The following is a 26,820-nucleotide window of genomic DNA, read 5'->3' as shown; positions in this document are numbered from 1 at the left end:
AGATCTAATCCCTGCTGACAGTTGCTTTGCAGGACTTTCTGTCCTTCTTAGATATGCCACTAAGCAGAAAGCATACTTAAATCTATTCTTTAATTTCTCCTACAACTAAATGTACACACTCTTTGCTTTGGTTTTCAAAAGGGAATAGAAAGAAAATGCCAACCCCTCAACAGATGCAGGTAAATGGGCTCTTCAACCTCACAGCACAACATGAAAGGTTAAACAAGGAGCTACAGGATCCAACCGTACCCCCATTTTCCTCTGGCTTCTCTGGGAGCAAGCAGCAGGGTTAATTATGTGGAACAGCGAAATAGGTACAGTAACTGGATATTGACTTTTGGGTGCCGGTGAATTTCAATAATGCCTGCGGCACTAGAGTTCATAATAAGCTTCTCCTTAACCTGTTTTTGAAACTAAAGAGTCGAAGTAAACAAAATTTTTTTTAAAAAAAGAAGGAATGAATGAACAAATGAAAGAAAGAAACAATACTACCTTCAAAAAAAAATGTTTGGAACTAATCATGGGGAAGATCCTTCCCATATGCATCTGATTTTAGGGACTTCTCACATTTTCTTCTCCACCTCACTCCACTTTGTTTTTCTTGGCATGATCTCTGCTCTCTCCCTTCCTTTGAGAAAATAAACAGTATTTACTGTATGTAATACTTTGGAAACAACAGTTCCCCCCAAAAAGCCTATCTTTCATCCTACAACGTTTAACTTGACATATTTTCCCTCAAAAGAAAATTGGGCTAGAAATCCCAACACTGCCTCATTAAGCAAGCTCTCCTAGGAAGAAAGGGTTCACACAGTATATGCAACACCTCTCAGATGCCAAAGGCAGACGGAAAGGAGTGGCATATGGCAATTTCATATGAGTCCAAATCGCACCCCTTCAAGGAACCACTAGTTTATTTTTACCATACCTTTGTCCTAAATGATATTCTAAAATAAACAGCATCACACTTGTTTTGGACATGAGGATGAGGGTGAAGGAATGGGAAGGAATCTAAAATATACTCTGAAATATCTGGAAGCTTTATATACAGTGCACCCAGATGGTGTATCTATGACAGGTTATAAAATCCAACTTCAAAACAATGTAAACATTGACATTCTCTAGCCAAGGTGGAGCACGTGCAATGCAATGGTTTCATTTAAGCCATTCAATGAGGTACTTAGGGTAGATATTGATTATGCTTAAAGTGCATTCAGCAAAAATTTCAAACCAACTGAGTTATTGTTTCCTTTTATATGGCTGGGAACTCCTTTCACACTTTCCTGTAGAACTATAGACTGCAAAGTGCTCCGGTTTGCCTTAGTGGAAGGAAGGCCCCCTGAGAAACACCACCAGTCACAAATATTTCTAAATTCTCTGGATTCTTGATCATTTATTTTGTTTCCTTTAAAATTCAAGGGCCAGTCCCTTATATACTACTGCAGGATGTTGGCTCATGGTTACACAGCTACACTAGAGACACAACTACCCCTGCTATTCCCAGCCTTGCTAACTACCAGACAAATACAAACAATTCATGAGCCCCAGAAGAAAAGAACTTACAAACTAGTAAGGGAAACTAAACACACATCCTTGTAAATTTAACTAAGAAAACAAAAGTTATGGACGCCTGGGTGGCTCAGTCGGTTGAGCGGCTGCCTTCGGCTCAGGTCATGATCCCAGGGTCCTGGGACTGAGTCCCACATTGGGCTTCTGACTCGGCAAAAAGCCTGCTTCTCCCTCTACCTGCCTCTCCCGCTGCTTGTGCCCTCTCTCTCTCTCTCTCTGACAGATAAATAAATAAAATCTTTAAAACACACACACACACAACAAAAGTTAAAATGAATTCCTCAGAAGAGGCAGAAATTCAGCTGGACTTTTAAAAAATAGGTCAAGTTTAGATAAATGAAAAAGTACAAGAGAGCATTTGGAAGAACATGAGTTTAGGAATACATACGGTGTGAAGGTGAGAATGTACTAGGCACACTGCAAGTGGATATGGACCGGTTCAAGTACCATTACACCTCTACAACCACTTCACAAAGAAAATTTCAGGCAGACTGCAAAGGGACATAGCATTCTTTTACACTGCCAATTTTGCAGTTCTTTCCACCCAGATCTGTGGCTAGAGTATGTTTTGTGGAATCACCAATAGTGAAGGAGGGTTCCAGAATGGAATGGGGAGAATCACGCCTGTAAAGAGGAGTCTACAATCCTGGCAGCACTCACTGGTTTCCCTCACAGAAGTCACCAAAATTTCCGATGTGAGTGAAATGGAGTTCCCCCTTTTTGCAGCCTATGCATGACCACAAATCACACTGTCCTCATTGTTAGAACCGACCATCTGGATCAACTACGGATCCTGTCACTAAAATAGTTTCCGGGATCATCAGCCCTTTGGCCAACCACAAAGACCTTAAATATGTGACAGCAACAAACGGGAAAGGGGGAAAAAAAGAGAGAACTAACTGAAAGTAGGTATCTGTTCTTCTGAAGTATGTCTGAGAACTAAGCAACTTGGCATTCTCATTTTTCACCTAGGAATCAGCTCAGGTTCAGCTCCCACACTTAAGTCTCAACTGATTCCCAGGAAAACAAAACATCTGCTTATGTATAACCACACGGCCATCTGTTTCTGAAAACAGGCACAAACAACCAAACCCCCAAAGTCTTGTTTTAACCACAAATGGAATGAATGATGTCTCACCCACAGTATACTTTACGAATATTTTGCCTTTGGGAATCCTCACCACCTATAACCTGGCTAGCTAGCCTTCAGTTGAATTTAACCCCACGATTCATTTAAAATTAATAAATCAAAGAAACTGAGGAGGCTATATGAGAAAGCAAAGTGTCAAAGACAAAAGTAAGCCATGGGGAAAAATTCTAAAAGCTTGCAGTCCAGGCTAAGGATTCGAGAAGTCCCTACTGGCTCCAAGTAACCTCAGCCTCAACAATTTCTCATTTCCAAACTCCTTGCCTGACAAATTCAACTCATCGTCCTGATTACCAATAACAAGATACCAAATTCTATATCAAAAACCTAACATTCCCTCCATGGGTACCATCCTCCTTAATCCCACTCAAGTGTTCCAATCCTTATACTAAAATGGCAAAAACACCCAGAAATAAATGAATAAATTATTCATTGAATTACTGTCTCTAAATGTCAGACCAATTAAATGGGCATTACAATGTCACCAAATTAACACAAATATATATTATATTTGTAGAATGTTTTTTATTAAGTAATCTCTATACCCAACATGGGGACGGAATTTATGACCCCAAGATCAAGAATTGCATGTTCTACTAACTGAGCCAGCCAGGCACCCCCATAATGTCAATTTTTAAGAGCTTTTTCCTGTCTAAAACTGCATCTGATTTTCACAATAAGCCTGTGAGTGTGAAGAAGGTATTAATAGGAAAAGCAGTTGACATGGTAAAACTCAGGTATCACTATTTCAGGGGTTTTGTTTGTTTGTTTGTTTTTGCTAGACCTTTCCAGGTGATGGGAGAGTTGGAAGGGGAAGGAGTGAAGCTCTTTGTGGCTTTCCATCTAAGTCAAATAGGTATCATGCTCCTGTTATCATAAGAGATTGTGGTAAATTTGTTTTAACAAGTGACGACAAACGCATCTTTCCTACTCTCCTTCCAATTCATCTAAAATACACACAACACACAACACACACACACACGCACACACACACACAAATATGAGCCGAACAGTATCTTAGAAAACTGCTTTTAAAAAACCCCAGCAGACTTTGTTTTCCATTTCCTTCTTCCAGTTATTTAAATACTTCTGAGATAAAATTCACGTAGTATAAAATTCACCCTTTTTAAGTGTACAATTCAGTGCCTTTAGTATGTTCACAAAGTTCTATACCCATCACTAATTCTAGAAACTTTTGTCACTCCAAAAAGAAACCTCATGTCCATTAATATTTTCTCCCCATTCCCTTCATCCAGTCCCTGGCATCCACTAACCTACTTTCTGTCCCTATGGATTGCCTATTCAAGACATTTCATACAAATGGAATCAAACAATATGCAGTCTTTTGTGACTAGCTTTTTTCATTTAATGTATCCGCAGAGTTCACCCACGAGGTAGCATATATCAGTACTTCATTCCTTTTTGTTGCCAAATAATATTCCATCACATGAATATACCATTATGTTTAACCATTCATCAGCTGATAAACACATGAGTTATTTCCACTTTTGGGCTATTATAAATAATGCTGCTATAAACACTGTACAGGGTTTTGGGTGGATATATGCTTTCATTTCTCTTGCATATACACCTAGAAGTGAAATTGCTGGGTCATATGAGAAATCCACGTCAAACACTTTTAGGAACTGCCAAACTGTTTTCCAAAGTGACTGTACCATTTTACATTCCCACCAGAAATATATGAAAGTCCCAATTTCTCCACATCCTCACCAATACTTGTTATTATTATTGTTGTTGCTATTGTTGTTGCCATAGTAGGGGACACGAGGTGGTATCTCTTTGTGGTTTTAATTTGCTTTTCCCTAAGAACTCGTGAAGCTGAACATCTTTTCAGGAGTTTATTGGCTATTCATATAACTCTTTTGCCAAAACGTCTATTCAAATCCTTTGCCCATTTTTAAATGAGGTTTTTTTTTTATTACTGAGTTGTAAGAGTTTATTTTTAATATATTCTGGAGGCAAGTCCTTTATCAAAGATATGATTTGCAAATACTTTCTTTCATTCTGTGGGTTGCTTTTACACTTGCCTAATGGTATTATTTTGCAGCAAAGAAATTTTAAATTTTGGTGAAGTCCAATTACAAATTTCTTTTGTCTCTTGTGCATCTGTGTCACTTCTAAATGATAATTCACCTAATCCAAGACCATGAAGATTTACATCTATGTTTTCTTCTAAGTTTTATTGTTTTAGCCATGTATATCCAGTTATCCTAGCATCATTTGTGGGCCGACTCTTCCTTCCCCCACTGAACTGTCTTGGCATCCCTATCAAAAAGGATGTTAACTGTAAATATAAGGATTTATTTAAGGGTGCATAAAATAAGGAAAATCTGAAGTCATACTCCCTCAGGACTTGGTCTTTTTTTTTTTTTTTTGAAAGATTTTTATTTATTTGTCAGAGACAGAGAGCGCGAGTGAGAGCACAAGCAGGGGGAGTGGCAGGCAGAGGGAGAGGGAGAAGCAGACTCCCCGCTGAGCAGAAAGCTAGATCCCAGGACCCTGTTATCATGACCTGAGCCAAAGGCAGACGCTTAACTGACTGAGCCACCCAGGCGCCCCAGGACTTGGTCTTCTATCACCAAAGTAAATCAAACATCTAGTCACCTCTAAGTTCTAAGAGGACCAAGTAGAGAGTAGTTGGGAGATTTGAGGATTCCCTTACAAAATGTGCCCAACTCTGTTATTTCTTTCAAGGCATCTTGCCTAATACCTCTGGCAAGTGAGTGTCAGGCAGTAAATCCTGATCTAGATAATGACTACACAAAACGTGCATGCCATGAAGAACTGGGAGCACAAAAAGCCCAAAGATTTTCTTTTCACCAACTAGTCTAAAATTATGAATGAAATCACAGTACTACTCAAATAAAACAATACTTGTTTCACTAGAACACCATGGAGTCAAGAAAAGATTCTTCCTCCACACCACTCACCAAAATAGGAAATCAAAGAAAAGTACATTTCTCCAATAAACTTGCTCTATCCCTTGTATTCCTTCTCTCAGAAAATGGCACTATCATTTAGTTGTCAAAATTATAAACTTGGCCATCGTTCTTAACTCCTTCCTCCCACCTTCCTTCCTTCCTTCATTCAGTCACCAAAGACTGTGGATTCTATCTCTGAAATAGTTGTTAAATCCATCTGTTTCTGTATCTCCAAGTCTGGACTGCACCAATTCTATTCTCCCTGCCTACTATCTATTCTCCACAACATAACCAAAATTATCTTTCTAAAATGCTCGTCTTTTCATGTCACTCCCTTGTTTAAAATCCATTTCTTTAGTTTTAAGAGTTTTAAAATTCCAAATATTTAAGGAGAAGAACAAAAGCAGTGACAAACTTTCAAGAGTCAGGTATCATAAATATATACTTGGGAAAGGGTCAAAAGAAAAAAATCTGGATTAGTAAAATGTCAGGAGGAGGGAGAAGGGCAGCAGTGGGGGCCAGGCTGTGATTAAAGTCAATGCTAAAATTAAAGATGGCAGAAAAACTATTTTTTAAAGTGAGTAAATTGCCTTGGTGGCACATTAAAATCACAATATTCAATCGTTTATATTAGATTTTTCAATTCAATAAATGTTTAATAGAACTCCAAATATATGGAAGGCTTTGGAATTTCCACTTATTTCCAATAAGCCTCCAGTCCAAAGACTTGCTACAATTCCATTCCCCCAATAACCTACTCTCAAGACAATACCTTCTCCACCTTCATTCAAAAACAAGAGTTACAAAGTATTTATGGATAGAATAATATGTGTGAGTTTTTTGTTTTTGTTTTTTTAAAGAGAGGGAGAGATGGGAAGAGGGGCAGAGAGGAAGGAGAGAGAGAATCTTAAGCAGGCTCCACACCCAGAGCAGAGCCAAACGGAAGATCATGACCTAGGCCAAAATCAAGAGTCGGACACTTAGCCGACTGAACCACCCAGCCGCCCCTGTCTGAGATTTGCTTTAAAATAATTCTGGGAAGGGAGCTAGTTGAGGGAGAGGAAAGATAAACCAAGACTGGCAAAATGTTGATATGCAGAAGGTGGCTGGTGGGTATATCAGAGCTCATGGGTTAATTATACTATTGTCTTTATTTTGTGTATTTTTGAAAATTTTCTGTAGTAAGTAAAACAAACCTAAAACAAAAGCCACACAAAAAATTACAAGAAAAATGATCCAATACTAAAAACATAAAGCTTTTCTCATTCAATAAGGTTTCATACAGGACAGGTAGATAGACTTTCACATTTCAGGAATCACTTTGATATGACTTTGAACCACAATCGGAAAGGTTATTCTTTCAAATTCAATTGTGGAACAGAAAGATTTATATCAAAGTTTGAGAAACTGTAAGACAAATCAAAATTTATTTTTTGGTAACAGATTCTGCGACTAAATACAGAAAACCATATTTACTCTAAGAAAACTTTAGTACCATACTTCCATTCTTTGTTCCTAGACCCATTACAAAAAAAAGTTTCTTACAGTTAGTATCTATTTCACAAATAATTGATTTTAAACAGTCCTGGTCTATATTAGAGGATAGACTATAGGGCATTTTGTACTTCCAATAATAAAGTTTTTGTGAATATGATACTACTGTTCCTTTTACCTCTAAAACTAACCTTGGCTTGGCCACACTGCCCTACAGAAGGGTTTCTTAACTTTGGCACCCCTGACATTTTGGACCGGATAATTCTTTATTGTGGGGTGCTGTCCAGTATGTTTAGAAATATCCCTGGCCTTGGGGGGCCTGGATGGCTCATTTAGTTAAGCGTCTGGCTCTTGATTTCGGCTCAGGTCATGATCTTAGGGTCATGAGATTGAGCCCCACATTGGGCTCCCTGCTCAGCAGGAAGTCTACTTAAGATTCTTTCCCTCTCCCTTTGCACCTCCCCCTTCCCCAGCTCGTGCACATTCTCTCTCTTTCTAAAAATAAGTAATAATAGGGGCGCCTGGGTGGCACAGCGGTTAAGCATCTGCCTTCGGCTCAGGGTGTGATCCCGGCATTATGGGATCGAGCCCCACATCAGGCTCCTCTGCTATGAGCCTGCTTCTTCCTCTCCCACTCCCCCTGCTTGTGTTCCCTCTCTCGCTGGCTGTCTCTATCTCTGTCAAATAAATAAATAAAATCTTTTAAAAAAATAAAAATAAAAAATAAAAAAATAAAAATAAGTAATAATAATCTATTTTAAAAAAAGAAATATCCCTGGCCTCTAGCCACTGATGTCAGTAGAACTACCACCACCCCCCTTAGTTGCTGACAACCAAAATGCTCCAAACACTGCCAAATATCTCTTGGGGGGGCAAAATTACCTCCTATCAAGAACCACTACCCTACAGCAATTAGTACTATTTCTTAGTTGCTTGTTTAAAAAATAATCTTATTTAGCTTCATAAATACATTTCCCTAATCTAAAACAGTGAGACATCCTGGAATGTGTGTATATATTGCTATCATTTCATATGGGAACACATTCCTAGTCACAGAATCATAGAAGCATCTTAAATTATCTACTTTGGTGTTCTCAATGGGGACCACAGTCCAGATCTGCAGCTATGTACAAGAGTCTAGAAGTTCTCTATAAGGAATTTTAAATTTTATGCCTTTATCACTGATAATCTTTGAAAATTTGGATCATCTGAATGAAACCGAGGGTTGCTAGGATATTTGTGTGCCCACATTTGTGTTTACCAACACATGAAGTCATCAGTTTCCCTTACTATCTTAAGCTAATGAGAAAAGCAGAGGCAGCAATATAGTTGAGCCAGTAGAGGCCAAATGATATCATGATGCACCAAATAAAAGATTTTCAATAGTTTTAATAGAAATAATGTATTAGGAGAATTAAATTATCATCTCATGCACAGTAGTCCAGGTGGCCAATGCAAAAGAACCTACAGGATAGCAAGGAATAACATATTCATATTAGAAGCAGCATTTTAGTTTCAGCAAACCATTATCATTCATTATATTAATGTTGTTGGTTTTGTAGTTTTGTTTATACTTCATCTGTTTTGATTTATAGCTCTACATGGATGCAGCAAAGGGAAATTCTATTTAACTTAATGTTTGTCTGGGGCGCCTGGGTGGCTCAGTCAGTTAAGGGTCTGCCTTCGGCTCAGGTCATGATCCCAGGATCCTGGGACTGAGCCTTGGGTCGGGCTCCCTGCTCAGCAGGGAGTCTGCTTCTCCCTCTCCCTCTGCCTACTTGTTCTCTCTCTCTCCCTCCCAAATAAATAAATAAATAAATCTTTAAAAAATTAAAAAATAACTTTATGTTTGTCCCAACACTAGAGTTATGTATGTAATTAAAAGCAACGATTTAGTTTAAATCAATACTTGGAATATTTGTCCCTCTTAAAGGATCTGCAGATTACTCAAATTTGAAAATTACTGATCTTGTCCAATGCCTTCATTCTACACAGAAGAAACTACAGTCCAGTGGTATTATAGTAATTTGTCCAAACACCTAATCACTGGCAAAGAGGGCAAAGAGAACATTACAACTATAGGTCTATTCATGCACCAATTGTTATCACATACCTTGATTTCTTGTATAAATAACATAAGTAAACATAATTCAAAATGTTTTCTTTTCACATACCATATTCTAAATTAAACTTATAAATAGGGAACCAAAATAAATCAGCATTAGAGATACACTATAAACAGACTATAGCAGTATATTACTGTATATGTATTTCCCAGAAAATAAGACTAGGCTAATCACTCTATTAAGAAAAACTTAGAAGAGTATATAGATGTTACCCTCCATCATGGAGGGACCAATTCAATATTGCAATCCCAAACTTCATAAGTCATCTTGGCATTTAAGAAGTTGCTTAAATATTGCATTTTTTGTGTAATCATGAAACATTAGAAAATTTTTCCAACAATAAGGAAATTGTTACATTACCTATGGTATACTCATACAACGGAACACTTGAGTAAAAATAGTGACTATTTATTAAATGATATTGTATATGAGATTTTGTGTTAAATGTGTTATATGACCTCATTTACTCTTCACAACAATCCTGTAACTTATCTCCACTTTACAAATGAGGCTTATTTACTAAGTTGTTTAAGTGTTAAGCTGAAAAGTCCAGAATCAAAGTTGGATTCCAGATTCTAAACTGAAGCTAATGAAAAACAGATACATATTAAAATTCTAAGTGAATGAAAAGACATTCAATGTAATGCTATGTAATAAAAAGTCTTGAAAACAACAATTACAGAAAAAGTCAGAAAAGCTCTATATCAAAGTATTAACAGTGAATATATCACTGGGTCTTATTTTCACATATCTGTATTTCCTAATTTATTTGCAGTGAATAAATACAGCTAGTTAAACAACAGAATCTTTTATTGATTCAAGTCAAACAAGCCAACAGACTAGACTGTGCAACGTAGTCACTCACGGCAGTTTTAGCAACAAGACCCCCATGCTCTAGTTACAAATTATGACTTAAGCTCCTAAGAATTTAAAAATAAGAAATCTTCCTTTCTCTATTTCTCACACTAGGTAGTCTCATCCAGAGAGGATTTACCTACAAGTAAGGAAAAAGAAGTACATCATTTTATAAACTGTTGTTTTCACGTATCAATGCTGAACATCTTTTCATGTGATGATTACTTAATAAACGGCAGTTTTCATAAAGCTTACCCATGACACAATTTGAGAATTATGCAGGAAATTTAACAACTGCATTAAACATTAAGCAGTTTCAAAAAAATACTGTATTTGTAAAACTTAATGGTTAATCATTTAAAGGGAACATTCCTTTCACTATACTTTTAAAATCCATTTACTTCTGAAAGAAGCCTGTATTTGCTCAAAACACAAGTCTTAGGTAAGCTTGTAATGACATAAATTATTAGCTCTTAATAATTTTATTTTAGTTCTTGGTTTTGAAGCAATGATGTAAGCAATCACATTGGTAATAGACAATGAAAAGGAAGGCACTGATTAGGTAATGTAGAATAGCTATGGAATTATTTGTGTGAAATTTATAAACCTTTCTGCTCTGATCTACTCATTTCACAATCAGAAACAGAAGAAAAGTGACATTACACAACCGTAGTGCCAATAGCTAGGACATAAAACTATGAAGTCGCTTAATACTCAAAAATAAAAGCCAAGTTTTTCCTTAAGCAAAAATCAAAGTACTCAGAAATTACAAATATTTTATTATCACTAGAGTGCCTTCACCAAACAGTTACAGTAAGTCAGGTCTTCCTTGTTTTATTAGTTTCCTATTGTCTTTGTAATAAATTTCATAAACTCAGTGGTTTAAAACAACACATTTATTCTCATGCAATTCTGGAGGTCAGAAATTCTAAATGAGTCTCACTGGGCTAAGTAAAGTCAAGGTTCTAGAGGCTCTGAGAGGATAATCCCTTTCCTTACCTTTCTCAGCTTCTAGAGGTCACCTGCATTCCTTGGCTCATGACTCCTTCCTCACATTTCAACCTCATGCTTGGGACATCTTATCTCCTACTACTAACTCTCATCTCCTGTCTCCCTATAATCATAAGGACCCTTGTGATTATATTAGATTCAAATAGATCATCCAAAATAATCTCCCATCTCAACATCCTTAAACACAATATCCAAAGAAAGAAAATAAACCATGTGGAAAGCACTACATATTTCCTACGCTTGGCTGGTGCATGTCTTTGGAAAAACAATTTGGCCAAAGAGTTCAAGAGTAGCAAAGACCTGTGACTCAACAGTGAGGTGTGCAACTACATTGCTATCAAGTCTCTGGGAGTAACGAAACTAAGTATTTCACTTCTGCTAGCTCATGCCTATAGTTTCTCTATTTGATAAGAAGTAAGGGCAATAAAAGGCAACCTTATGGGCAAACCTTGTTATGAGCTAATCACAGATACCCTGGATCCAAAAACTACTTTGTTGCATTCCACATCCAATAAGGCCCAAGGACAAATAGCTCTGTATTTTCAGCTATATAGGTATAATGGGAAACTGAACAATCCATCCTCTCAGTATTTGCTATACATTCTGCACCAGCTTGTGACATATATAACATATAAAAACTCGATTAAAAAATTATTGAGCCTTTTCCCATCTTACACTATCCTTTTGTGTGGGCATTCAATAAAGAACATAATAGGGTGTCATTAAATAGCTTATAAAAGGGCTGTGTTATCTAACTTTGTAAATAAATGGTAAGAAACTTTAGATACTATCAATCCATCTTTCTCCAGGCTAGCCACAGCTGTAGTAGTACTAAGACACGGCTTAAACTGAATTTGAAACATTTTACTTTCACCATGGCAACTATCTGCTATCCAAAGAAGGTGATATTATAATTAAGTAAGACTTCTTTAATCCTAGCATTTTAAAAGGCACTTAGCCTAGTTCACATAAGCAAAATACCCTACATTAGATCAGAAAGTACTTTGTTCTTACCAACACTTTAGACCAGATAAACTAAAAACTCTCATACCATGAAATATGGACAAATGCTGGTCAACAATGTAAAAATACCCTCTAAAATGCATAATTGAACACAAAGAAAAAAAAAGAAAAAATCCCCATGGGCCTAAAAATGAATTGAGAAACGAAAACCAAAGCCCCAGAGGAAGTTCCCTGGTCTGGGTAATCTACAGGCTTGGGTTTTAGAACTCCCCACCCCAGGGTGGGCTACATTAAAACTAAAAACTGTGCATCAAAGGACACATCCAAAACAGTAAAAAGCCAACCTATAGAACTGAAGAAAATCTTTGCAAATCTATGTCTGGTAAAGAGTTAAAAAAAAGAACTCATGTAACTCAATAACAACAACTGAGAATCCAAACAACTCAATTCAATAATGGACAAAGGACTTAAGTAGACATTTCTCCAAAGATATACAAATGGCCAAAAAGCAGGTGAAAAGATGCTGCACATCACTAAGGAAATACAAATCAAAGCCACATGAGATACCACCTCACACTCATTAAGATGACTACTATTAAAAATAATAAGTATTGGGGCACCTGGGTGGCATAGTCAGTTATGCGTCCCACTCTTGATTTCAGTTCAAGTCATGATCTCAGGGTCGTGAGACTGAGACCCACATTAGGCTCTGCACTGAGCTTGGAACCTGCTTAAGATTCTCTCTTCCTCTCCTTCTCCTCCCTTGCTCATGCATGGTCTGTCTCTAAATAAATAAATAATAAGTGTTGACAAGGATGTGGAGAAATTGGAACACTTGCACACTATTGGTGGGAATATAAAAAGTGTACAGCTGCTATAGAAAACAGTATGGTGGTTCCTCAAAAAATTAAAAATAGAACTACCATATGATCCTGCAATCCCACTTCTGGCTATATACCCAAAAGAAATAAAAACTCAAAAAGATATTTGCACATCCATTTTCACAGTAGCATTATTCAAAATAGCCAAATGGTGGAAATAACCTAGTTTTCCATCAACCGATGAGTAGATAAATAAAAAGAGGTACATACATATAATGGAATATTATTAATCCTTAAAAAGGAAGGAAATTCTAACATATGCTATAACATGAAACTTGAGGGCATTAAGTGAAATAAGCCAGTCACCAAACGACAAATATTGTATTATTCCATTTATATGTGATATGTACTCAAATTCATATATATAGAAAGTAGAATAGTCGTTGAGGGGAGCCAGCAAGAAGGAGGAATGGGGAGTTGTTTTGTTGCTTAATGGTTATAAAGTTTCAGTTTTGCAAGATGAAAAAAAGTTACATTTTATCACAATTAAAAATAAAAAACAAAACACCAGCAACGGGCTAGAGACAAAAATTTGAGCTATAAAAGATAAGGTTATAACTAAGATCCTCCCATAAAGCAAGGAAACTTGAAGTGCTATATACTCAATGAAGGAATGAATTATAACGAATTTATTCATACCACAGGAATATGATAAGGAATAATATCTTTAATTTGGCCTCTATTCAAATACTACATAAACACTCTCAAGCTGAGAAACATACTAAGTGGTGCTGAGACACAATAACCTTGGACACTCAGAAAAATCAAACTCAATACATCTCTGGAGACAAAACCCTCAACCCAGACTACACAGAATTACTACATATAAAAACCCAGGGAAAATAAGTTTATCATTCAAAAAACAAAACACCTGAGAAAATAATCCATCACAGATAATGTTAGACAATTAAATTAACCCCAAGCATTTTGGATACTAAAACCATCAGATACAGACTACAAAACATATTTGTTTAAGATGAATAGAGACAGGGGCACCTGACTGGCTCAGTCAGCAGAGCATGCAACTCTTGATCTCGGGATTGTGAGTTCGAGTCCCACAATTAGTGTAGAAATTACTTAAAAATAAAATCTTTTAGGGGCACCTGGGTGGCTCAGTCATTAAGTGTCTGCCTTCGGCTCAGGTCATGGTTGAGCCTCGCATCGGGCTCCCTGCTCAGTGGGAAGCCTGCTTCTCCCTCTCCCACTCCCTCTGCTGGTGTTCCCTCTCTCGCTGTGTCTCTGTCAAATAAATAAATAAAACCTTAATATAAATAAATAAATAAATATGAATACAGACAAAAAAATTTGAAAAACTTTTGAAGACTATGAAAATTATAGGCATACTTGAACAAGAGCCTAACAGAGCTTCTAGAAATGAAAACTAGTAACTAAAATGTCAAATTCATGGTTCAAATAGCACATGAGACACAATGAAGAATCAGTAAATCAGAAGTCAGATATAAAGAATTATCCAGGATGCAGAAGAAAAAAATATAGAAAGCTTTAAAAAAAAGAATGAAATGAAAAGTACCATACGTTAATAGATGATCCACAGAAACATAAGAGTGATAATGGGGGAAAAAATAACATTCAAAGGGATATTTGATTAAGAATTTTCCAGAAATGATAGAAGACATGAATCCTCAGATTCAGGTACCATATAAGTCCCAAAATAATAAATAAAAACAAATCTACATGTAGATACATGACTGTGAAGTAGAAGAAACAAAAAAGAGAACAGAGTAAAATAAACTAGAGCACATGAAAAGATATCACTAGTTCCTAAGGAAATGCAAATTAAAACCACAATGAGATACCACACCACACCCATTAGCATAGCTATTAGTGAAAACAAACCAAAAAAAACCAAAAGTCAAAAAACAAACAACCCAAAAAACAGAAAATAACAAGCATTGGCAAGGATGTGGAGAAACTGGAACACTTCCGCACTGCTGGTGGCAATACAAAATGGTGAGGCCACTGTGGAAAACAATACAGTGTTTCCTTAATAATTTAAAAGCGGAATTACCATATGATTCAGCAACTGCACTTCTAGGTATGTATCTAAAAAATACTGAAAACGAGGACTCCAACACTAATTCGTACAACAGTGTTCACAGCAGCATTATTCACGATAGCTAAAAGGTGGAAAGAACCCAAATATCCACTGATGGATAAACAGAATGTGGCATACAAATACAACAGAATATTATCAGCCTTAAAAAGGAAGGAAATTCTGATACAGCCACAACATAGATGAAACTTGGAAATATTTTGCTAATGAAATAAGTCAGACACAAAGGGACAATTATATGATTCAACTGATATGAGGTACCTAAAATAGATACAGAGATTCAGAGAGATAGAAAGCAGAAGAGTGGTTACCAGGGGCTGGGGCAAGGCTAATGAGAAATTATTGTTTAATAGACAGAGTTCCTGTTTGCAATGATAAAAAAAAAAGTTCTGGAGATGGCAGTGATGGTTGTACAACCATGTGAAAGTACCTAATGCCACTGAACTACTTAAAAATGGGTTAAGATGGTGAATTTTGTTATGTGTATTTTACCACACACACACACACACACACACACACACACAAAACCCAAAAACCGTAGAGAAAAAATATGGTGACTTTCAAAGAAAGAACAGACTTACACAAGATGTCTGAACGAAATGGAATAACATCATCAAAAGGCTAAGATAAAAGTAATCATCAACCTAAAATTCTACACACAACTAAATCATCATTAAAGGATAAACAAAAATGAAAACATTTTCACAAGAACACAGAATGAGAGAGTTTACTACAAACATGCCCTAAGAGAAAGAACTACTAAAAAATGTACTTCAAAAGAAGAAAATTGAACCTAAAAAGAAAGAGTGCTGAACAAAGATACTGGCAAAGACTGTGCTACATCTAAGCCAGTGTTAGATAAAAAACAATAATAACAACAACAACACTTAACTTGGAAGAATAAAATGTGAAATTAAAAACAAGGTAAAAAGAATATTTTACGGGGCTCCTGGGTGGCTCAGTCAGTCAAGCGTCCAACTCTTGATTTTGGCTCAGATCACGATCTCCGGGTTGTGAGACTGAGCCTCACATTGGGCTCTGCACCAAGTGTGGAGCCTGCTTAAGATTCTCTCTCTCCCTGTGTCTTTCCACCCTCTTTGTCCCTCTATATATTTACCAAAAAAAGACAAAAAAAATTTTTTTGTATGACAGAGGGAATGACAGGAGTAAAATCATTCTAAAGTTTCTGGACTGTATGAAAGAAAGGTAGAGAAATTGATTAGCATGTTAAAATTGTAATGGAAAATATTAATATATATAAACCACATAACTTCTAAATTCACAGAGGAGAAAATGAGAATAAAGAAACATTTTCAGAAGAATTAGCATAGAAAAAGTAGAGTCAATACAAAGCAAGACGATAAAAATAAACACAAATGGAGACAACTTCTAAAATGCCAACTTGAGGAGTTCTATGGATCATCTACCCAGCAAAACAATTACAACTGGTGAAAACTATAAAACAAAAAACTAACCAACTGTTTAAAGTTTCTGGAAATTGTCCTAAAAGTATGTAGCAAATTAAAGAATATTTGTTCAAGAAAATCTACGAAATCTCTGTGAGACCAGCAAAAATCTGTGGAATTTGAGCCACAACCTGCTCCTCTTCCACTCTTCCCTGAGATCAGCATGATGGTAGCTCTATTCTGGGTGAATGCAACCAAGAAGCTCGGCCTTCCTCTGCCCCCAACTCCCAATTAAAGACTATGGTATCTGCCTAAGAGCGGCAGTCTCCTATGAGAAGCATTTCTTATAACTTCTATCTCCGTTGCAGAAGCTCTAAAGAGGCAAGAGCCTCCAAGAGGTCTAGGGGTTCACTTCTTCCACTCAGCCCCCACTCATAGGAAGAAGTTCTACCACAGCAGGCAGGCCAAGAACACTGGGATCCCAACTGCCCAATTTGCTCATAGAGTGAAGTTTCCACAAGGGAAGAAGCTGAAAAGACCAAGCAGGAGTGTCATTCCAAGAGAAGGGGCCGCTATCTTCACTCTCAGCTCAAGGGCAGTGACAGAAGTTTAGTCCAAAGGTAGAGGCAGGCCAAAAAATAGGAGAGAAGAGAGTGCTAAAGCTCTTCCCAAGGGAAATGACTATTTAGAACCTACTGCGGGGGAAGTTCAAGCCTTAAGGCACTACAGAAAACAGAGATTTTTGTAGTAAGCAATTATGAGACTATGAGAGTAGCAAGCTAAATCACAGAACAGCTAGAATTTTACCAGGGAGAATCAAGGAAAGAGACAACCAAGAACACTCCTCCTGAGTTTAGAACAAACCTCAAAGGTTGGCCTCAAAACTACCCCTGCAACAAGGCCCAAATTTAATTTCATCAGCCTGTGGGAAAAATTCATGCCACAAGCATTACTGATAACAATAAAGCAATCAGCTGGCAATTAGTGGAGGCTAACAGCTGGGTGTGATACCTAAAGACGCAGACAGCTTAACAGAGAATAAGGAAACCAAAACCATCATCATTTTAGGATGATTCTGCTTACACCAAACTGTGACCTCTGAAAAACAGTATTAGAAACTACATACTCCAGAAGAAATAAACTTCACCAAAATGGTCCAGCAAAGTCACTAAACAAACAAACTAGCAAATGACAACATCCAACTTGGTCCATTTGTGGGAACTGGGGAATCAGTATCCTCAGCTGCTACAATACGTTATTTAAAATGTCCAGTTTTTAGATGGCCAACAGACCCATGAAAAGATGCCCAACCTCACTCGTGATCTGGGAAATGCAAAACTACAATGAGATATCACCTGACACCTGTCAGAATGATTAAAATCAACAACACAAGAATGTAGAGAAAGAGGAACCCTCTTACACTGTTGGTGGGGATGCAAACTGATACAGCCAGTGTGGAAAACAGTGTGGAGGTTCATCAAAAAATTAAAAGTAGAATTACCATATGATCCAGTAATTCCACTACTGGGCAATGACCCAAAGGACACAAAAACACTAATTTGAAAAGACAGATGCACCCCTATGTTTACTGCAGTGTTATTTACGATAGCCATATTATGGAAACAACCCAAATGTCCATGGATAGATGAATGGATAAGGAACATGTGGTGTACACACACACACACACACACACACACACACACACACACACACAAATGGAATACTACTCAGCCATAAAAAAGAATGAAATCTTGTCATTTGCAACCACATGGATGGATCTAAAGGATATAATGCTAAGTGAAATAAGTTAGAGAAAGATAAATGCCATATGATTTCACTCATATGTGGCATTTAAGAAACAATACAAAGAAAAAAGAGACAAGCAAAAAAGCAGACTCTTAAATATAGAGAATAAACTGGTGGTCACTAGAGGGGAGGTAGGTGGGGAGTAGGTAAAATAGATGAAGGGGACTAAGAGTATACTTATGATGGGGCGCCTGGGTGGCACAGCAGTTAAGCGTCTGCCTTCGGCTCAGGGCGTGATCCCGGCGTTGCGGGATCCNGGGTAAAATAGATGAAGGGGACTAAGAGTATACTTATGATGGGGCGCCTGGGTGGCACAGCGGTTAAGCGTCTGCCTTCGGCTCAGGGCGTGATCCCGGCGTTGCGGGATCGAGCCCCACGTCAGGCTCCTCTGCTGGGAGCCTGCTTCTTCCTCTCCCACTCCCTCTGCTTGTGTTCCCTCTCTCACTGGCTGTCTCTATCTCTGTCAAATAAATAAATAAAATCTTTAAAAAAAAAAAAAGAGTATACTTATGATGAGCACTGACTAAGGTACAGAATTACTGAATCACTATATTGTACACCCGAAACTAATATAACACTCTATGTTAATTCACTGGAATTAAAGTAAAAACTTTAAAAACTTTTTTTAAAACAGCTCACAATTCTATACACTAGTGCCCCTCATCCACTTTCTCATCAAACAGAAATTATCATTAAGATACAGAAATGATTTTAAATAATGAAAATTCTGAAGTTGAGAAGTACAATAATCAAGAAGAAAAATTCATTACAAACACAACCATAAATATGAATTGGCAGAAGAATCAGCAAAGTTGAACACGATGAATAGAGATTATGCATCAGAAGAACAGAGAGAAAAAGAATATACACATATGAACAGTCTCAGAGAAAAGTAGGAAGCTATTAAGCACAGCAACATACACATAATGAGAGTAGAGGAGAAAACTTTTTTCAGTAGAGAAAGGAACAAAAAAAATATTCAAAGAAATAATGGCTAAAAACTTTCCAAATATGATTAAACAATCTACGTATCTGAGAAGTTCAACAAAACTCCATGCAGGAAAACATAAAGTAATATTAAACATACACAAGATATATCACAGTTAAAATCTTAAAAGTCCCAAGAGAAAAACAGCTCCTCATTCACAAGGAAATCCCAAAAGATTAACAGCAGATTTCTCATCAGAAATAACGAAGGCTATGGGGTGCCTGGGTGGCTCAGCCAGCTGAGCGTCGGACTCCTGACTTCGGCTCAGATTATGATCTCAGGATCGTGGGACAGAACCCCACGTCACAGAGTCTGCTTGAGATTCTCTCTCTCTCTCCCTCTGTGCCTTCCCCTACTCGAGCTCTCTAAACAAATAAATTTAAAAAGCTTCTTAAAAAGAAATAATGAAGGCTAGAAAGCAGTGGGATGACATATTCAAAGTGCTGAAATTTTAAAAAAAAATTGTCAACCAAGAATTTTAAATTCAGTATAACAATCTTTCAAAAATGAAGGCAGAAAAAAACATTGCAAGATAACAAAAACTAAAAGAATTCATTGCTAGCAGACCTGCCTTACAAGAAATAGTAAAGGATACCATTTAGCCTGAAAGCACATGACCCTGAAAGTAATTCAAATCTACATGAAAAAAAATCAAAAAGCTTCAGTAAGGATAATTACATGGTTATAAAATATAGTATAAATGCCTATTTCTTTATCTCTATTAACTATTTTAAAAGCAGTTGAATAAAACAATATGTATATAATTATATTATTAAGATTATATATTCACGGATGTAATATATTTGATAATAACAGCATAAAGTGAGTCAATAGGAACAAGTTTGTACTGGAGTAAGGGAATGACACCAAAAGGTTACTTAAATTCACAGAAACAAATGAAGACAACAAATGCTAAATAAGAAGGTCTAAAATAAGAAATTTTATAAACTCTGTACTTGCTCTCCAGTCTTCTCTCAGCTTCTTTAAAAGGTATAAAATAGTATCTAGTAATAATTATAACGCTGTTAGCTTTGAAACATACATAGCTATAAAATGTGCAGCTGACCCTGGAACAAGAGGGTTAGGGGTGCCAACCATTCCCCCCAGTGGAAAATCTGTGTATAACTTTTGGCTCCCCAAAAACCTACTAATAGCCTCCCATTAATTGGAAGCCTTACTAATAAATGGTCAATTAACACATATTTTGTAATGTTGTATGTCTTATACACTCTATTTTTACAATAAAGCAAGGTAGAGAAAAGAAAATGTTATTTTAAAAAATCCTAAGGAAGAGAGAATAAATTTACAGTACTAGATGTATATTTATTGAAAATAATCTAGAAGTGGACCCATGAGTTCAAACTCATGTTGTTTAAGGGTCAACTCCATAATAATAACAGCATAAAAGGAGAAAAGGAAATAGAGGTAAATAGGAGTACACTTTGACACTTTACTGGAGTTAAGGTAGTACAAATCTGAAGTAGATTGTGCTAAGATAAGCCATAGGACACTCAGTAAGAAAATAATTTTTTAAAAAAGTGAAAAAAATCATCAGATGAATTAAAATGTTACACTAGAAAATATTCAGATAATGCAGAAGAAAGCAGTACAGGATAAACAGGGGAACAGAAAAATAAGACATCACATGCTCGGCCATAAAACTACCACCAGTAAATTTAAACAAGATTGAAACCAAGGAAGGATGCTCTCTGACCGTAAGAGAGTGAAATTAGAAATCAGTAACTGAAGGAAATTTGGAAAATTTAGAACAGAAGATATTTTGGGATGAATGAAAACGAGGACACAACATAACAAAACTTATAGAATATAAAGTGGTGCTCAGATGGAAATTTATAGCTGTAAGCACCTTACATTTAAAAAGATATCAAAACTCAATAATCTAATCTTTTACCTTTAGACCACAGAGTGTATGATTCTATTATAGATGTGTCCAGAGTAGGTTAATCTACAGACAGGAAGTAGACTTTTGGTTACCTAGGACTGTGAGGATTGGTAAAAATAGGGAGTGACCGATAACGGGTATGAGGTTTCTTTTTGGGGTGATGAAAATGTTCTAAAACTGACTGTGGTCATGGTTGTACAACCCTATGAATACGCTAAAAACCAATTAATTGAACACTTTAAATGGGTGAATTGTATATTTTGTAATTACAACTCAAAACAGCTGTTAAAATGAACACACTCAAATACATAATAAATACAAACAAATATACAGCACATTTCAACAATACTAAGACTTTTTTTCACATTTTTACATGGAATCTCTGAGAGCAAAGCAGCAATTGTGACATAGCTGTCATTGCCTGTGCAAGCAGGAACTTGGTTTTCTCTTCAGTTTCTGAAGAGAAACTGCAACCTCTTCATTTCCTTCAACGAACCACTTTAATGTTCATCTAAAGAAGAAGGGTCCTTTTGTCGTTTGGACATTCCAAAGACACTAAGATCAAGAAAGTGCCAGCATCAAAAGAAACAGAATATGTGTTAGGAACTTGGAAGAAAACTCTAGAGACAATATTGGAGCATTTTCTAAAAACACAGGATGGGGGGCCTGAGTGGCTCAGTCGGTTAAGTGGCTGACTGTTGATCTCAGCTCAGGTCTTCATCTCAGGATTGTGAGTTCAAGCCCTACCTTGGGCTCCATGCTGGGTGTGGAGTTTACATGTATACACACATACATACATACAAACACAAGGATAACTTCATATGGAAAAACATAAATATCCACAACTCTGAGTAAAAGAATGATTCACAAGACGGGCTCTAGAATACGAAGACATTTTAAGGTTACCCAAAGCAATTTATTTCATTTATATATTCCTTTTTATATGTGTCTAAGAGTAATGTGTAATTTTTAAAAATATCTAGGGGCGCCTAGGTGGCTCAGCTGGTTGAGCATCCGACTCTTGATTTCAGCTCAGGTCTTGATCTCATGGTTGTGAGTTCAGGCCCCACGCTGGGCTCCACACTGGTCATGAGCCTACTTAAAAAAGAAAATCTAAATAAAATTTTCAGTAAATATAACATTAAAATATTGCATGACAAAGTATTATGTCATAGTTTAATCGTATTTTTTTCTAACTGCAACATAAAATGGTGTGTCTTATAACTGACAGCACTAATATATTGTATATTAGCAACAACAATCAGTGTGAGTAAACTAAATTCATCATTTAAGAGCAAAATTATCATATTGCTAACTCAGTTCCTACAATGCATACAGTTCAAGATAGATTTGCCTAATTCTAATTTTTTGGAATTCTAACATAAATTAAGAATTCCTAAATTCACTGAGATTATACATAGGTTTTTAAATCAACAAATACATTACCAGAATCCTTTGTAGAGAAATTCTTCAGAACCTTATTTTATTGACTATAAAGTACATTTTTAAAGAAGACATGTCTATCTTGCAATCTGACAGGAGAGGTAAATTATTAAAATGCCAAACTGACTTTATAGTCAAGTAGCTTCATTTAAGAAGATCTAGGATTTCAGAGACAGAATTTAAGAAAGATTCCACAGCAAATTTATTTTGTGTAGAAACAAATTCAATTTTTTTAAAGTACAAGTCATTTTTTTTTTCTTCTCTAGTTCAAAAACTGACTACTCTTGGGGCGCCTGGGTGGCACAGCGGTTAAGCGTCTGCCTTCGGCTCAGGGCGTGATCCCGGCGTTATGGGATCGAGCCCCACATCAGGTTCCTCCACTGTGAGCCTGCTTCTTCCTCTCCCACTCCCCCTGCTTGTGTTCCCTCTCTCACTGGCTGTCTCTGTCAAATAAATAAATAAAATCTTTAAAAAAAAAAAAAACTGACTACTCTTTATTCCCAACCCCCCTTTTTTTCCCCTTGGAAACTTTTCCCTCTAAAAGACAGTATAAGTCATTTTACTATGATATTTTCTACATTCCCTTAGAGGTTGTTTTTAAAGTTGATCTGCTCATCTAACGTGTGCCTAAATTAAAGCCTAACAGCCTAAACTTTTATATAAATATCAAAACATACCTGTCCAAGTCTACAAAAATCTTCTTGAGATTTTGCTAAGAATTGCATTAAACAATTCATTTTGGAAGATTAAAAAGTTAGAGCCTAACAAAATGAAAATGAAACAATCAGTAATAATCTCTCCCAAAATTAAATAGACTTCTGTTCATTTATACATTCTCTTTTAAATCCTAAAATAACTCTAAAATTTTATTTTAGGGTAAGAAAACCAAGGTGATAAATTTTACAGGTCAGAAAACTAAATTTTAGAAATCTTGCGATTTGATCAAAGTCACTAAAAAGGGCGGGGGGTGGCAGATTCAGCACTCAAACATAAATCCTGAATCCTTTATTTTTTTTTTAAAGATTTTATTTATTTATTTGACAGAGATAGAGACAGCCAGCGAGAGAGGGAACANGCACTCAAACATAAATCCTGAATCCTTTATTTTTTTTTTTAAAGATTTTATTTATTTATTTGACAGAGATAGAGACAGCCAGCGAGAGAGGGAACACAAGCAGGGGGAGTGGGAGAGGAAGAAGCAGGCTCATGGCAGAGGAGCCTGACGTGGGGCTTGATCCCAGAACGCCGGGATCACGCCCTGAGCCGAAGGCAGACGCTTAACCGCTGTGCCACCCAGGCGCCCCATGAATCCTTTATTTTTATCCTTTATAAATTCATCAGAACCTAATACACCAGGGAGAAAAGAGCTGAAAAGAACTGATTTGATACTAAACTCACTAATACAGTCAAATCAAAATAGACATTCCTCTCATAAGACTTCCAACTATGTAAGCTGGGGATGTACTGTATGGTGACTAACATAATATAATAAAAAATCATTAAAAAAAATAATAATAAAATTAAAAAAAAAGACTTCCAACTAAAACTTCTTTTTGAACAAGAAAGAATTCATGTGGTGCTGTATAATCTCTGGGTCTTTATCCTGTGTCTCTATTTTCTTCTCTGTAAATTGCAAGTAATATCTTCCTGAGGAAACTCCAGAACTAATAGGACCATTACAGATGGCAGAAGAAAACTTTTAATTTAGAAATCCCTAAAGTCCTAAATCAAAGTAATCCATTAAAATAATCAATAAAAAACATAAAATAATTTGAGTTTGAAATAAATAATACTTCTTACATATAAAAATCTAACTAATCTACAGTGATAGAAGCAGGTCAAGGGTAGTCAGTGGCCGCAGGTAGAAGAGATTGCCTGCAAACAGCACAAGGGAACTTTTTGGAGTGATGAAAATATTCTACCTATCTGCTTGATGATGGTGGTGGTTATACGGATATACACACATCAAAACTTAGTAACTGCACATTTTAGTTCATTGTATGATAAATTATACCTCAATAAAGTTTATTTAAAAAGGAACAGAAGACCCAGAATCGAGACCAGGCCCTACAGAGTTACCCCAACAAGAACCATCTTTCCTGAATACCATTTTCATACCCACTGGTCTTTGGAAAAGTGTTCAATGAGCATATTTAAATCAGAAGAAATAGAGTTGTTAAAACACAGAAGTTCATCTGAAGAACCACAGAATGTTCAATAACTTGGTTCTCAATCCTAATTGATCAGTAAGTACCAGAAATATTAGGACCAGAAGGGCATGAAGTAATATCTAACCAGTTTTACAGAGAGACAAACAGAAGTACTGGGAAATGGACTATCATCCTGAAAGTTCAGTTTTATGTTCTAGCTACAAGATTCTGACATCTCCTAAAATACATGTGAAAAAAGAGAATTATTTTTGAAACTAGTTGAGGGTAAGACTGAAAAGTACTCGAGGATCTGAGGAGTCCAAGCAGCCCTAAACTACAGATTGCTAATTTATGACTATCTAAATGTAATGAATAAACACAGGCCTTGGGCTTCTTGCATATTTGATACCTAGCAACATTGAGAGGCCATCCAAAAAGACATATCTGATCGGCAGAGACTGTGGCAAGCCTTGGTTTTACCATATATTAATAATGCTAATTAGTGGCTAAGGCTGGGTTTAATCTACCTGACATTCGAGAAAATCTTGTACTCTTCCTATTGAACATAAAAATAAAGGAAAGGGAAAAGAATGACATAAAAGGTATTCTGAATTTCCAACCTTCTCTTAATTTTATTCCAATGGAAATAAACTTTAAGAAATGAAAAATAATAGTTTAGATTATTTTTATTCTAGAAAGTTTTAGACCTTCTGTAAGCTTTCACCAGAGGTGAAGAAAGGGATTCCTTATTTTTGATGAAGTCATTTGCTTTTAATATTTGCAACAGAAAGCCCTACAGGTTACTAAAATAATCTTTTAAACCTAAGACACATCCCAGGAAATAATAACTTTCCAAGAGGAGCTGGCATAAGGCAGAACAAAAGGCTAATAAACTTTTCCTTCCCTCCTACTCATTACCCTCTCCCATCATCTCTCATCTTTTACAGTAACTCTAAGGAAACCATCTGCAGATTTTGCAACCTTATAAACAAAATTCTTTTCACTAATACATTTGTAAGTGGTCAGTCAAATTAACAACAGACTGAGTTTTTGGGCAAAGCACAGTATTTTCATTAAGACCTTTGTTCTCTAGGCCCTAATATCTAATTCTTCCTAAAGGCAACAATCACATCCACGTGTCTCATTTTTATCCCACTCTACAAATTTGTGGTCATTAATGACTCTATTGGCTACTAATCAAAGTACCTACAGTGAACTTGTAGAGAAATTCAGAAAATCCCATTCTCTTCATATAGTCCAAAAATAATTAAATCAACTTAGAACTTCATGGCAATTACATTTCTTAGTTACTGTAAGTAGACTGTGCCCCATTTTTCATTTAGAAATATTAAAAATATAACCCAAAATCTGTTTAGGGGAATCTAACCATTTAGATTCAAATTATGATTATTCCCCACTGCATACTCTTCCTAATGAAAAGGTGTAATTACCACATGAACATTTTGTAGTTTGAGCAGTGTATGCAGGAACTCAGTACAGCTGGTGAACAGAAAATATTTGGGCATGTGTGCTACAATATGTTAGGCTACCTGTCAGCTACCAGAACAAGCACAGGCTCACCTCTCAAAATAACTGAAACTCTTAGCTATGCAATACATTCAATTGCTGCATAGCCACAAGGAAAAAAATACCATGTCTACATGTAAATTCTACTCCCAATCAGCAACCATCCTCCCCCAGTGTTTTTGATATCTTGAAGTAACAATTCTCTCCGCAGCCAAGATTATACTGCCCATTAAATTGAATTAATGGACTGTTTGGCAAACCAGAAACTGGCTCAATCACCGCAGCACAACAAAGGAAGAGAAAGTAAACTGGAATATACTTCTACAATGCCCTGATTCCTTAAATCATTTAGTGGAAGTGAAAGCCACAGGGCAGGGAAAGGCAAAATATGTGGCTAGTCAACATTATGTAAATGTGGAGTGGATGCCAAAGGGGGAAAAGCTTGCTCTTAAGAATAGAAAAATCTAACAGCTGAACCTAATAAACTCTTTGCATACTTACTAATGGTAAATAGCTACTTTTAGAGAAAGAATTTAAG

The 26,820-nt window shown here is 36.4% G+C and overlaps 1 protein-coding gene across 1 annotated transcript in view; it reads right to left on the bottom strand.

The window, feature by feature from the left end:
- Nucleotides 1-26,820, bottom strand: part of MCU (mitochondrial calcium uniporter) — a 193,336-nt gene that overhangs the window by 98,446 nt on the left and 68,070 nt on the right. The window lies entirely within an intron of this gene.

This window comes from Ailuropoda melanoleuca, chromosome 6 (assembly GCF_002007445.2).
Source record: "Ailuropoda melanoleuca isolate Jingjing chromosome 6, ASM200744v2, whole genome shotgun sequence".
NCBI classification, from domain to species: domain Eukaryota; kingdom Metazoa; phylum Chordata; class Mammalia; order Carnivora; family Ursidae; genus Ailuropoda; species Ailuropoda melanoleuca.
The sequence above is the reverse complement of the archived record's forward strand: the minus strand, read 5'-3'. Positions and strand labels throughout refer to the sequence as shown.